This window comes from Tenrec ecaudatus, chromosome 12 (genome assembly GCF_050624435.1).
Source record: "Tenrec ecaudatus isolate mTenEca1 chromosome 12, mTenEca1.hap1, whole genome shotgun sequence".
In the NCBI taxonomy this organism is placed as follows: domain Eukaryota; kingdom Metazoa; phylum Chordata; class Mammalia; order Afrosoricida; family Tenrecidae; genus Tenrec; species Tenrec ecaudatus.
This window is the reverse complement of record NC_134541.1, coordinates 50,798,981-50,811,289: the sequence shown is the minus strand read 5'-3', so window position 1 is coordinate 50,811,289 and position 12,309 is coordinate 50,798,981. Positions and strand designations below refer to the sequence as shown.

The following is a 12,309-nucleotide window of genomic DNA, read 5'->3' as shown; positions in this document are numbered from 1 at the left end:
CAAATGATACATTAAAGGTATCTGACAAAATCCAACACTCATTCCTGATGAAAACACCCAACAAAATAGAAATAGAAGGGAAATATCACAACATAATAAAGGGCATATATTCAAAGCCTAATGCCATCATTATTCTCAAGGGAGAGAAACTGAAAGCATTCCCCTTAAGAGTGAGAGGAAGTTTCATACTCAATTCTGTGCTGGCAGTCCTAGCCAGCAAGCACTATAAAGCAATAGAGAGAAATTAAAGACATCTACATTGGCAGAGAAGAAAAACCTATTTACAGATTGCATGAGCTCCAGGGACGTAGTGAGCTACACACTGAGCTGTTAACTACATGGTAAGTGGTTCTGACTCCATGGCAAAAAGATGAGGCTGTCTACTCCTGTAAATATTTAAACTCTCAAACTCTAAGGGACAGTTCGATTCTATCATATAAGGACACTATGAGTAGGAATCAACTCGACAGCAGTGATATTCATAAAAAAAATCGCAGACTTGTCAACAAAATCATTGAACTAAATAGTCAACAAAATTGTAGAACACAAGAACAACATGCAAAAATCACTGACACTAACAAAGATAGCTCCACAAAGGAAATCAGGAAAATGATAGCAGTTATAATAGCCACGCCCCCAAAGTGAGATCATTAGGAATAAAATATAACTTGAGAAGCCAAAGACCAGTACAAAGAAAACTACAAAATACTACTACAAGAAACCTAAAGAGGAATGGGCTATGGAGTTCCCGTTCGATGTGGACGCCCTGTTCCCGGAGCGGATCACGGTGCTGGATCAGCACCTGCGGCCCCCGGCCCGACGGCACGGAACAGCAACGCCGGCCCGAACGGACCTGCAGCAGCAAATCATGACCATTGTTGATGAGCTGGGCAAGGCATCTGCCAAGGCTCAGCATCTTCCTTCTCCGATCACCAGTGCATCGCGGATGCAGAGTAATCGCCATGTCATGTATGTGCTCAAAGACACTTCAGCCAGACCGGCTGTCAAAGGTGCCGTTGTTGGCTTTCTCAAAGTTGGATACAAGAAACTCTTTGTTCTGGATGATCGTGAGGCCCACAATGAGGTAGAACCACTCTGTATCTTGGACTTCTATATCCACGAGTCGCTTCAACGTCACGGCCATGGGCGAGAACTCTTCCAACACATGTTGCAGAAAGAGCGAGTGGAACCATACCAACTGGCTATCGATCGGCCCTCACAGAAGCTCCTGAAGTTCCTGAACAAGCACTACAACCTGGAGACCACAGTGCCACAGGTGAACAACTTTGTGGTCTTCGAAGGCTTCTTCGCGCATCAGCATCGGCCCCCTGCTCACTCTCTGAGGGCAGCTCGACACGCCCGTGCTGCTGTGCTGGATCCCACGCCCACGGCCCCAGCAAGGAAGCTGCCGCCCAAGAGAGCAGAGGGTGACATTAAACCATATTCCTCAAGTGACCGAGAATCTCTGAAGGTAGCCGTGGAGCCTCCGTGGCCCCTAAACAGGGTCCCACGCCGCACCACACCTCCAGCCCACCCACCTCCCCGCTCCAGCAGCCTGGGAAACTCACCTGAACGGGGCCCCCTCCGCCCTTTTGTGCCAGAGCAGGAGCTGCTGCGGTCCCTGCGCCTCTGCCCCCCCACATCCCACCACCCGCCTTCTGCTTGCCACTGACTGGGGGTGGGGGGCAGCCCAGCCCAACGACGCCGCACCAGGGAGACCACCCCAGGGCTGGTAGCCCAGAGCTGCTGTTACAGCCGCCACGGGGGATTGAATGTCTCACCCCTAGACACAGGCAAGCAAGAATGGAAGCAGGGCAGACAGGAAACAGAGACTAGGTCTGCCAGTGCGGATCAGATCGTGTCCCAGAATGGGCCCAGGGAGCAACCCTCGCACACAGTCTCCTTGCAGGTCCAGGACCGACCTACCCAGGCCTGGAGAGTAGGTGGGGGCTTGTTCAAGGCCAGGTTCATTCGAAACTTGCAGGAAGGTCGCAGCACCAGGCCCTGGTGAGCCTCAGCTACCTCTCACGGTGCCAAAGATCGCGTACCTTCCCTATTAGGGGACACAGACAATGCCTGATGCATTCATTCATTCAACAGGCTTCAAATAGGGTTTTTTTTAATAAAGCAGTATAATAAAAAATAAATAAAAGAAACCAAAAGAGACCCACATTAATGGAAAACTACCACACTCATGGATAGGATGTTTTGCCATAACAAAAATGCCAATATTGGCATTCTGTGATGCTCACCTTCCCAACACAACCGCTGAAGACAAAGCAGGTGAATAAGTAAATATGGTGAAGAAAGTTGATGGTGCCCAGCCTGTGTGCTTATCAGGCATCAAAGAACAAAAAAAAATAATGTCATTGTGTGCTCATCTCCCTGATAGGATCCCTGAAAACAAATGGGTACATAAGCAAAGGTGTCAATGAAAGCTGACAGTGCCCGGCTATCAAAAGATATAGCATCTGGGGTCTTAAAGGCTTGAAGGTAAACAAGCAGCCATCTAGCTCAGAAGCAACAAAGCCCACATGGAAGAAGCACACCAGCCTGTGCGATCACGAGGTGTCGAAGGTATCAGGGATCATCAGAACAAAAAATCATATCATAGTGAATGAGGGTGGAGAGTGTGGAGTGGAGACCCAAAGCCCATTTGTTGGCCAATGGACATCCCCTTACAGAAGGGTCGCGGGAAGGAGACAAGCCAGTCAGGGTGCGACAAAGCAATGATGAAATATACAACTTTCCTCTAGTTCCTAAATGCTTCCTCCTCCCCCACTATCATGATCCCAATTCTACCTTACAAATCTGGCTAGACCAGAGGATGTACACTGGTACAGATAGGATCTGGAAACACAGGGAATCCAGGGCAGATGATCCCTTCAGGACCAGAGGTGTGAGTGGCGATACTGGGAGGGTGGGTTGAAAAGGGGGAACCGATTACAAGGATCTACATGTGACCTCCTCCCTGGGATCGGACAACAGAAGAGTGGGTGAGGGGAGATGTCGGAAAGGTCAAGATATGACAAAATATTAATTTATAAATTATCAAGGGTTCATTAGGGAGGGGTAGTGTGGAGGGAGGGGAAAAAATGAGAACCTGATGCCAGGGTCTTAGGTGGAGAGCAAATGTTTTGAGAATGATGAGGGCAATGAATGTACAAATGTGCTTTACACAACTGATGCATGTATGGGTTGTGACAAGAGTTATATGAGCCTCTAATAAAATGATTAAAAAGGGGGAAAAAGTTAGCCACCAAAGAATACATCCTGGGCAATTGCATTTACTGGAAGTTCTAGAAGAGGTACAGAGCATCTTTGTATGGGGGATTTACTGAAAAGAAACAAGAAGGATCTTTCTGCAGAGGTAGAAACTGTGTCTCTTGACAGAAACAAGGGTATACATGTGGATGTAATTGTCCAAACTGGCTTCATTCACACTCCACTGCACTCACTGTGTAGTAAAGATATACATATCCCATGGTATGTAAAAAATAATAATAAAACAAAAAAGCACCTTAAAAAAAGATAGAAAATGCCAATACTATCAAAAACCATATACAGATATAATGAAATCCCAATCCAGATCTTGTCATGATTTCTTACAGAGATGGAGACACTAATCACCAACATTAGAAGGAAAGGAAAGAGACCTCAAATAAGCAAGCATTGCTGAAGAAGAAAAACAAAATGGGATGTGTCTTTCTTCCAAATCTTAAAACTACACAGCATGCTTGTCAAAATAGCTTGGTATACATTCAACAAAAGCTACATAGACCATTAGAAAAGAATCGAGAATCCAGAAGTAAATCCATCCACCTACAGACAGCTGACCTTTGAGAAAGGACTGAACCATATAAAATAGGGAAGAGTTAGTCTCTTTAACAAATATTACTGACAAATTGGATATTCACTTGCAGAAGAATGACACAGGTCCCTATTTCACACCACAAACAAAAATAAACTTGATATGCATCAAGATTGGTAAAAAATCGGAAAAATATGGTCCCTAATTCTTGGCATAAATAAGCTCGTGTAACCAACATTATTTTACTTAATACAGTGAGGAAAATCCCCTTACAAAAGGCTAATGGCCTAACATACTTGACTGAAAACTCTCCATGGAATTTATAGCTCCCAGTATTGATCAAAAGCAGCCAGGTTGGATATGGATGTCACATGAAAAGGTCAGATAATGCTGAGAGTCTCCTCTTTATTTACCTTTTAGTGATTCAAAGCCAGGCCCTGCTGTCTAGTTAGTCAATCAAATCCTGAGGCTGACCTAAGACTTAACCTTATTGTTCTGTTTGTTTGTTCATGCTCAACAGTGGTTTCCTGTGGTTAACTGGAAACCTGAGTTATAAGATATAATTAAATCATATAGAGTGACGGCTATATCTGTATGTGACTCCACAAAATATAAGTTCCAAGGCAAAAGACATATGGTCTCTATGTATTCTGATTTCAAACAGGACATAACGAAGATAGTCTGTTTTGCATTGCTGTGGTCTCCTCACTTGTATACCTTCTAAATGAAAAACCTCTTTTTCTCTCTCTGACTTGGAGTGAGTCGACTGGCTGCCCTGCTTCAGGGTAAAATATCTGTATTTCAGATGACACCAGCAAACATAATAAAAATCACACAAACAGCAAAAGACAAACTATATGACTGTGACCCTCTAAAAATTAGACATTTATGTGCAACAAAAGATTTCACCAAAATGGTAAAAAGAGAACCCCTGAACTGGGGAGAAAATTGACTATGAGAGAATATAATCTAAAATCGTAGAAAATTACAATACCTCAGAAAGGAAAAGATAAATTATTCAATTATAAAAATTGGCAGAGGACAAAAACAGATGTTTCATCAAAGAAGGCAAGGGTCCAAAGAAATTAGATAATTCTTTTTTGAAGAATTCACTGTGGTAGAGACAGGTTTGTTTTTTGTGGAGTTTTGTTCTTTGTTTTTTTAAAAACAGAAAAGGAGCTTGGGTTTAGGACAAATCAGTAATCATTTTTATTCGGTTCCCAAGACAATACAATATGCCCATAACGGTTAGACTCAAACAGATCCTCCCTTATTACACATTTTAAAATTAGTTCTTCCATCAAAGGCATACATTTTACAATGTGGCCCTGCTCAATACTTCCTCTCATGAGGCATTTGCTGAAGGGATTGGTGCCACAGAAAAGTTCAATGAAGAAATCAGATGGTGCGTGGCTATTAAAAAAAATAGTGTCTAGGGTCTTAAAACGAGCAGTCATCTAAGGAAGGTGTCGACTAGTCCAAGCAGAAGAAGCACATCTACCTAAGTGTCATCAAAAGATTTTTAATAAAATATATGATCAGAGTAGGGGGTGTATTTGAACCTAAATTCTGAGCACTAAATTTGCAGAAGGCTGCAGTTTGCAATGAGAACCCTAACTCAAATTTTTAATCTATACACACAACATAAGGATTGACCCTCCACTGAGTTCTTTCTGACCACTGACCAGTAATGTGAACATCTCTGCCCTGAGACAGAGGGTGTTTGAAAGTGTATCACTCCTACTTTCCCAGCCAGACCAGGGCAGGGCAACCTCTCCCTCAGGGACTTAGGTAAGTGTTCCCTTAACGGACATTGAAGTAGTAGGATTGCATAATCATGCGTCATACCTGGACCACCCATTGGGAAGGCCCTGAACCTATCTTATAAACTTTTCTACCTGCAGTAACGTATATATCTCAGTCATGGTCTCTTTCCCACTTCTGTAGCCCTGTCTATGGCTGGGATAAATTGATGTGCTACCAGTTATGATTTTGTGACAGTTTCCTTGGTCCTCTGAGTCCCAGTTAATTGGCTATATTTTTCCATGAATCTTTGGACACCATAATGGCATTGTGATTATGGTCTTCCTCGTCCAGATGATTTGTCTTATCATTGTCTTGTCTTTGTCCAGTTTAACACTTAACAAAGAGTCTCTATAAATTATACTGGAATTTGGGATCTCCTACAGGACCTCTGGTGGCAAAGTGTTTATGTGTTGGGCTGAAATCCAACAGGTCAACAGTTCAAAACCACCAGCCACTCTGGGAGAATGACGGTGCTTTCCACTACCATAGAGAGTTACGGTCTCAGAAACCCACAGGACCCAGGCCCACCCTGTCCTATAGGGATGCTATGCGTCAGCATCAATTCAATGGCAGTGAGTTTAGGTTATTTATTTTTAGACTCTCTACTTATAAAGATAAGTCCTAGGAAGCCACACTGGGTAAGTTCAGACGTTTTCTTTCAAAATAGGTTTTCACATAATTAACCTTTCCTTAATATCATATAAACAGTCATAAATCACTCCTCACCACCACCACCAGAAAATAAACACATTCTATCATTGCTACTTACCCATTAAAAGAAAGAAAAAGGTATAAAATAGTGAACATTACAAACTAGGGTGCAGGGTAATGTTCTGCAGCAACAGAATTGTATTCACTCTCGCGGGAACCTCTCAGGCGCTCTTGATTCTAGTCTTCAGTGCACAGTCATGCTTACGTTGTGAGCCGTGCTTAAAACGCTCCACCAAAGCGCACCAAAGTTGTCCAAAAGTTGAGCTTCTACCCTTCACCCGAGCAAGCCAACCTTGCTTCTGTTTACAAACACATTTCAACAGGGCTGATTTATAAGGGTCTGTTTTTCAGATTCTCCTTTAAAATATGTATAACATTCTCTAGTTTCCTCATTAATAACAATGAGTTAAATAAAATCATTAACACGTGCTCGATCTATATCTGAACAAAAATCAGGATTTCACCATTTTTGAAAAGTATTCATTAATAAAATGGTGAGGATACTTGTCTCATGAACTTGACGGGTGATCGACAATTGACATGCATGTTCAGAAAATGACCATGTGCATAAAAGTCAACTGCAGTTCCACTGCTTATCTTAGTTGTGTTTTTGTTGTTGTTGTTGTTGTTGTTGTTGTTTTCTCTCCTTATCTAGGTTTTAAGGAATGGAGAAAGAAAGGTCCCTTCCTCCAGCCCAGATCTCTATTATCTAAACTCCTATCTATATAAGTCATTGCAAAGGCAACACAAGCAAAACTGACTTCATCAGTAAAGGAAAGAATGAAGCCAAAACACCTACAAAATCTAGGGGTTTTATTTACTTCTAGCTGAGGCCTCGCTGACTGGCTCCAGATTAAGCCAATGCTTTCCCTCTTGAGTTGTAAATTAACCATGGCCTGGGCTCTCAGTTCTCCTGCAAGTCCATTTACACTCCCACACCTTGCCTCCCTTCCTCTTTGTTTTCCAAGAACTCCTGTGAGCTATTTTTCTCAAAACCTAAAGATCACAATTAAGCCAAAAACGTTATGGTGGTCACCAGACAGCATCAGAGCACCTGGCAATAAGCCAATATGCTTAAGTCAATCTTTTCTCAGAACACCACCCAGTGACCTTAAAGGGATGAATGGGCAGTGAGAGAGGCCCATCTAGATTTTGCTGGCTGGTGAGATCGAGTTCACTTCTTATTCAGCATTTCCACAGCCTTTCTCATTCATTTCTCAGCATCCTTAGCCAGAGACAGGGGGCAGCGACTTTTCAGTAAAATGGCTCCTATTGTCCAGGGATTCAGATTCACAATTCATCCTGAGAGCCAAGTGGGCCAAAAGTTCTTGGATTCAGAAACGCCAGTCTCTAAGGAGCATCAGAGCCAAGAAGGGATGAGCTAGGAATTTCACTATCAGCACACAGCCCACTGACAGGGGCTCACTCAAGGGCTAATTGCAAATCACTCTTATCCAGCCATGATCCCAGCCTAGGAAACTGCCTTAGGCGAGCTCAGTAAATCTACGGAGAAATATTTCCAACTGTTGAAGATTCAGAATTCCCATACCTGCCACATCCCGAGGGACCCTGGGAGCAAGCAGCACGCCGTGAGAAGGGCAATGCTGGAATGGAGTGGCCGGTAGCGGAATGGGACGACCCTGACAGAAGGTGTGAGGGGGTGGGGGAGGATGGGGACAGACTGCACAGAGCTGTGGTTCCAGATGAAGAAATGTCCAGCCCTCCTGGCATCTGCACAAATCGTCTATTCCTCAGCTCTAACTTGATAGATACGCTAAGTCAGTACGGTCTACATATCCAGGAGACAGTCGCTGGAGCTTTCTCATCCACAGTGGAAGTAGCTAAATATTGAACTTTTCAAGAACTTCTTTATTGCTGCTTCGGTGGACATTGACTGTTGATCCAAGTGCAATCGGTGTCTATGGAAACAGCAGTCATATGGCGGTGTGACTATTGGTCTCCACTCGTCCAGAACAAAGAGAAGTGAAGACACATGGAAACAATTCGTCCAAGGTTCCAAAGCACTACCTGAACCTCAGCCACCACCACAAGACAGTGCCAAGAGGCCACTAATGACTACTCTGAAAGGGACAGCATGTAGGTAAACAATGAGGATCTCCCTCTTGAAGTTGTATTACTGGTTTTTCTGGTTTTCAGTAAGTGAAAACCAGGATTGAAGAGCTTATAGCAGGGGTTCTCAACATGTGGATTGGGGTCCAACGATCCTTTCAGAGGGGTCACCCGATTCATAACAGTAGCAAAATTCCAGTCATGAAGTAGCAACAAAAATAATTTCATGGTTGGGGGGCTTCACCACAGATGAGGACCTATATTCAAGGGTCACAGCATTAGGAGGGTTGAGAACCACTGGCTTATAGGGACAGCAAATAGAACAAAGGTTTCAGGGAGGGTGTTGAGGAGTCCAGGAAGGAAAACTATGTTTGAAGACTGATTTTGGAAGCAATTGTACAATTCTGCTTGGCATGATTGAACTATAGAATGATATGGCATATGTATTAACTCCCACATAATATCAAATTAAAAGAAAAAAACACATAGATTCAGAAATGGGGTTTGGGCTCACACTAAATCCTAGCTCCAACTTAATAACAATTAATACTCACCTTCAGGAAGGGAACAGAGCAAATGTGGCAAATAAATTAAATGGTGCCTGGCTATCTGATAAAATAGCATCTGGGGTCTTAAAGGCTTGCCTCCAAACAAGCAGCCATCTAAGTGAGATGTCAACTAAGTCTACTTGGAGGAAGCACACCATCATCAGTCACCGAAAGAGTGTAAATCATATCATTGGAAGCTGGAGGAGGGATTAGTATCAGAGCAAACATTGTGAGAATCCAGGTTGCAGATTATAGTGGGCGCCCAAGAATCATTTGAGGAACTACAGAGGAAATAAGCCTCCGGAGAAGTCCTCCTGTCTAAGATTGAGGGATGGGAAGAAAGCGGTCACTAAACAGAGTGCTTGGGAGAGATGAACATAGAAAATAAAAAGCAGAAATCTGACCTGAACAGTTAAAATTATGTCAGTAGACTCCCCTATGATGCAGGCTGGAGAAGATCTGGCTTCCAAAATTTTCTGTATTTTTGGTTTGTATTGTTTGGTTTGGTTTTTGTATGTTCAGGTATATACTACAGGTGTTATATCACTGGATAACCTCTCTTGAAGTTATGTTATATGTTTTTCTGTGTTTCAGTATATGAAACTCAGGATTGATAAACCTATAGAGACAGCAAGTAGAATAAGAGTTTCTGGGGGGAGGGGTGCACTGGTGGGGGATGGGTAAAAGGGAGATTATGTCAAGGAGTTCATGGAGAAAAAGAATGTTTAGAAATTGATTGTGGTAGCACTTGTACAATTCTTTTTGAACTATGGAATGATATACACATATGTATTAAATCCCAATTAATACTAAAAAAAATTTAAGTGGGCAAAAACTCAAAATCATAAAAAGATCGGGCTTACTGTTCTGAGAGAGACTGGTGAAGCCCCCCGAAATTACAGCCTTTCTTCACTCTTCAAGCTTGGACTGGAACTCACTCCTTGATCCACCTTTAGCTTAAGGAAAGGTCCATGACACAAAGGAGAGGGCGTCAGGCTGCCTCTCCCCTTACCCAGGAATGTCTAGTTGACACAATCCCCAGCCATCACTGTGGACTACCAGAAGATGAACAAATCCATTTCAGAAGAAATGGGGTTTCATACTGAACTCGAGTGGGAAGAGGCAAGTCCAGTCTCACAAGGGAGGGTCATGAGTCAAAGGAAGCTGGGCTGTTTTGCAAAGTGTTTATGGGTGGTCTGAGCTTTGAAACTACGAATGAGGGCACGAGAGAGCATTTTAAGAAAGAGAGGACACTCACAGAGTGTGTGGTTGAGAGATCCAGGGCCTTCGTGACTTCCTCTTGTGTTGAAGGGGTGGGGAGCCATGGATGCCTAGCCACACGGGCTGGTGGGTGTGTAGTGGAACCAGGGCGATGGGTCAAGAGAGGAGTCTGTCAAACCCGGGGCCCATGGAACAGTGAAGAAAACTTGGGCCGGCGGCATGAAAGAAGAAACAGAAGAATAGAATTTGAGAAACCACTTTGAAAAGTATGGCAAGGTTGAAACCATAGAAGTCATGGAGGACAGAGTGGGGGAAAGAGAGGCTTTGCTTTTGTAACTTTGGGTGATCATGACACAATTGATAAAACTGTTGATCAGAAATACCTTATTAGTACTGCGCATGAATTGCAACGTGAAAAGGGCCCTTTCAAAACAAAGCTGCTTTCTCGTCCAGAGGATCACCCTTAGGCGATGAGGACCACTTTATCTGGAAGGTCACCTTCCTGTGTCTCCTCTCCCCTCGCCTCGCCTCGCCTCCCCTGGCCCTGCCCAGCTACTCATACCAAGTGCTAATGAGCAACCGACAGAAGGCTAAAAAAGGCCAGTCAAAATGGGGTCCACTTTGAAGTGGTGTGTACCTGGGAGCCAGCTAAACCCCAGCAGAGACCACCCTCCAATTTCGTTCCCAGGCTGCTTCCTTCTTTCCCCGAGGACCCTCCCTGAAACCTCCAAACACACCAGTGTCAGGGGGGCCAACGCCAACGAAGGAGAGCCCCACATGGGTCAGACGAGAGCAGAGCTCCACAGCTGATGGTAGGAAACAGACCGCCAGGTGCCTCTTGGTGGACTTGAATCTCCAACCTTTTAGTTAGCAGCCACGTGTGGACTGTTAACACCCCTCCCCCCCGTGGGCTTTCCCTCAAAACTCAGACAAACAAAACTCAGACTCTGCCAAAGACAATAGATAAGGTCTATAATTCCTTCGCAGGGAGAGAAGTTAACTCCGGGAGCACCCACTCTGGAGGCCCTGGCTTCCCTGCCCTGCCTGCACACATGTAGCTTGGCACACCCCAAAGGGAGTTTTCCTGTCCCTGAATCTGCCAGCAACCCAGCCTTTGGAAGCTCTTACAACTCTGTGTGTGCTTGTACAATGCAAGAAACCTCAGAAGCAATCCCTAAGGATTTCAGGACTCCAAGTCTCTACTGGGAGGGCAAGATGGGAAGGAGGTCTACAGATTATTTCAAAATCAGAGACATCCGTTGACTCCAAGCAAAGGTCATTGTCTGTGCTTTCAACTGAGCTTCTATAAACTCAAGTGCAAGGTCAAACGGTGCAGTGAGGTGAGAAGGCCTGGCTTGCAGTCGTACAGTTCTTCGATGATTATCAGGGGCAAATGAACCAATTGCTGTGTCAACAATACTGCTCATTTGTGTATAGAATCTTCCAAGATGCTGAATGGATGAAAGGAAAATAATTGAAAAGTGCCTTGGAAACCACAGTTTCAGTACCTTATTAAACTCGCCCGCTCTATCTGGCCCGTGGCTGTGGTTGGCCAGAGAAACAGAAGTAGGAGACTCAGGATGGGAGCCCGTACATTTACCCTGCACTAGGGGCAACTGAGGAGCGTGGCAGGGATCAGAAGGAAGCTGGCTTCTGCACTTGGTCCTGGAGACCATCCAGAAGAGAAGGCTACATCTGCCAGGGGAGGGAGCTGCTGTGTGACACAGCGCCTGTCAGCCAAATACTTGTTTCTGGGAACTCACTCCCAGACAGGTGGGGACTTCTTCCCAGGGTGCACCCTTGCCTCAGGTCTCGGTGGCAAGCGCGGTCTATTTTTCTGCTTCTTTAAGACACAGTCATGGCTCTGAGAGCCACCACACAAGCCTCAAGGCCTGGTTGAGAACCAGATTCTGCAGAAGTCCAGGGCATGTGACCCTTCCATGTGGGAAAGGTCAACCTCCACATTGTTCAGGGTAGACTCCAAAGTCTTCCCCCAAAAGCATAGGCAACTGACAGTGGAGCACAGAGGACTGGAGTGAAGGAAAGTGGGTGCTCAAAACTTTGTCCCTCCCCCACAAGCCGTGAGACCCCTGTGACTTCTGAACTGAGTAAGAACAATGTTACAAGACTGAAGGCAGGCTA

General features: G+C 44.5%; 1 protein-coding gene and 1 pseudogene across 1 annotated transcript in view; one reads left to right on the top strand and one right to left on the bottom strand.

The window, feature by feature from the left end:
• SLC24A3 (solute carrier family 24 member 3) overlaps nucleotides 1–12,309 on the bottom strand; it is a 420,646-nt gene that overhangs the window by 348,806 nt on the left and 59,531 nt on the right. The gene's annotated exons all lie outside the window — the stretch shown is intronic.
• Nucleotides 738–2,011, top strand: LOC142422474 (alpha-tubulin N-acetyltransferase 1 pseudogene; annotated as a pseudogene).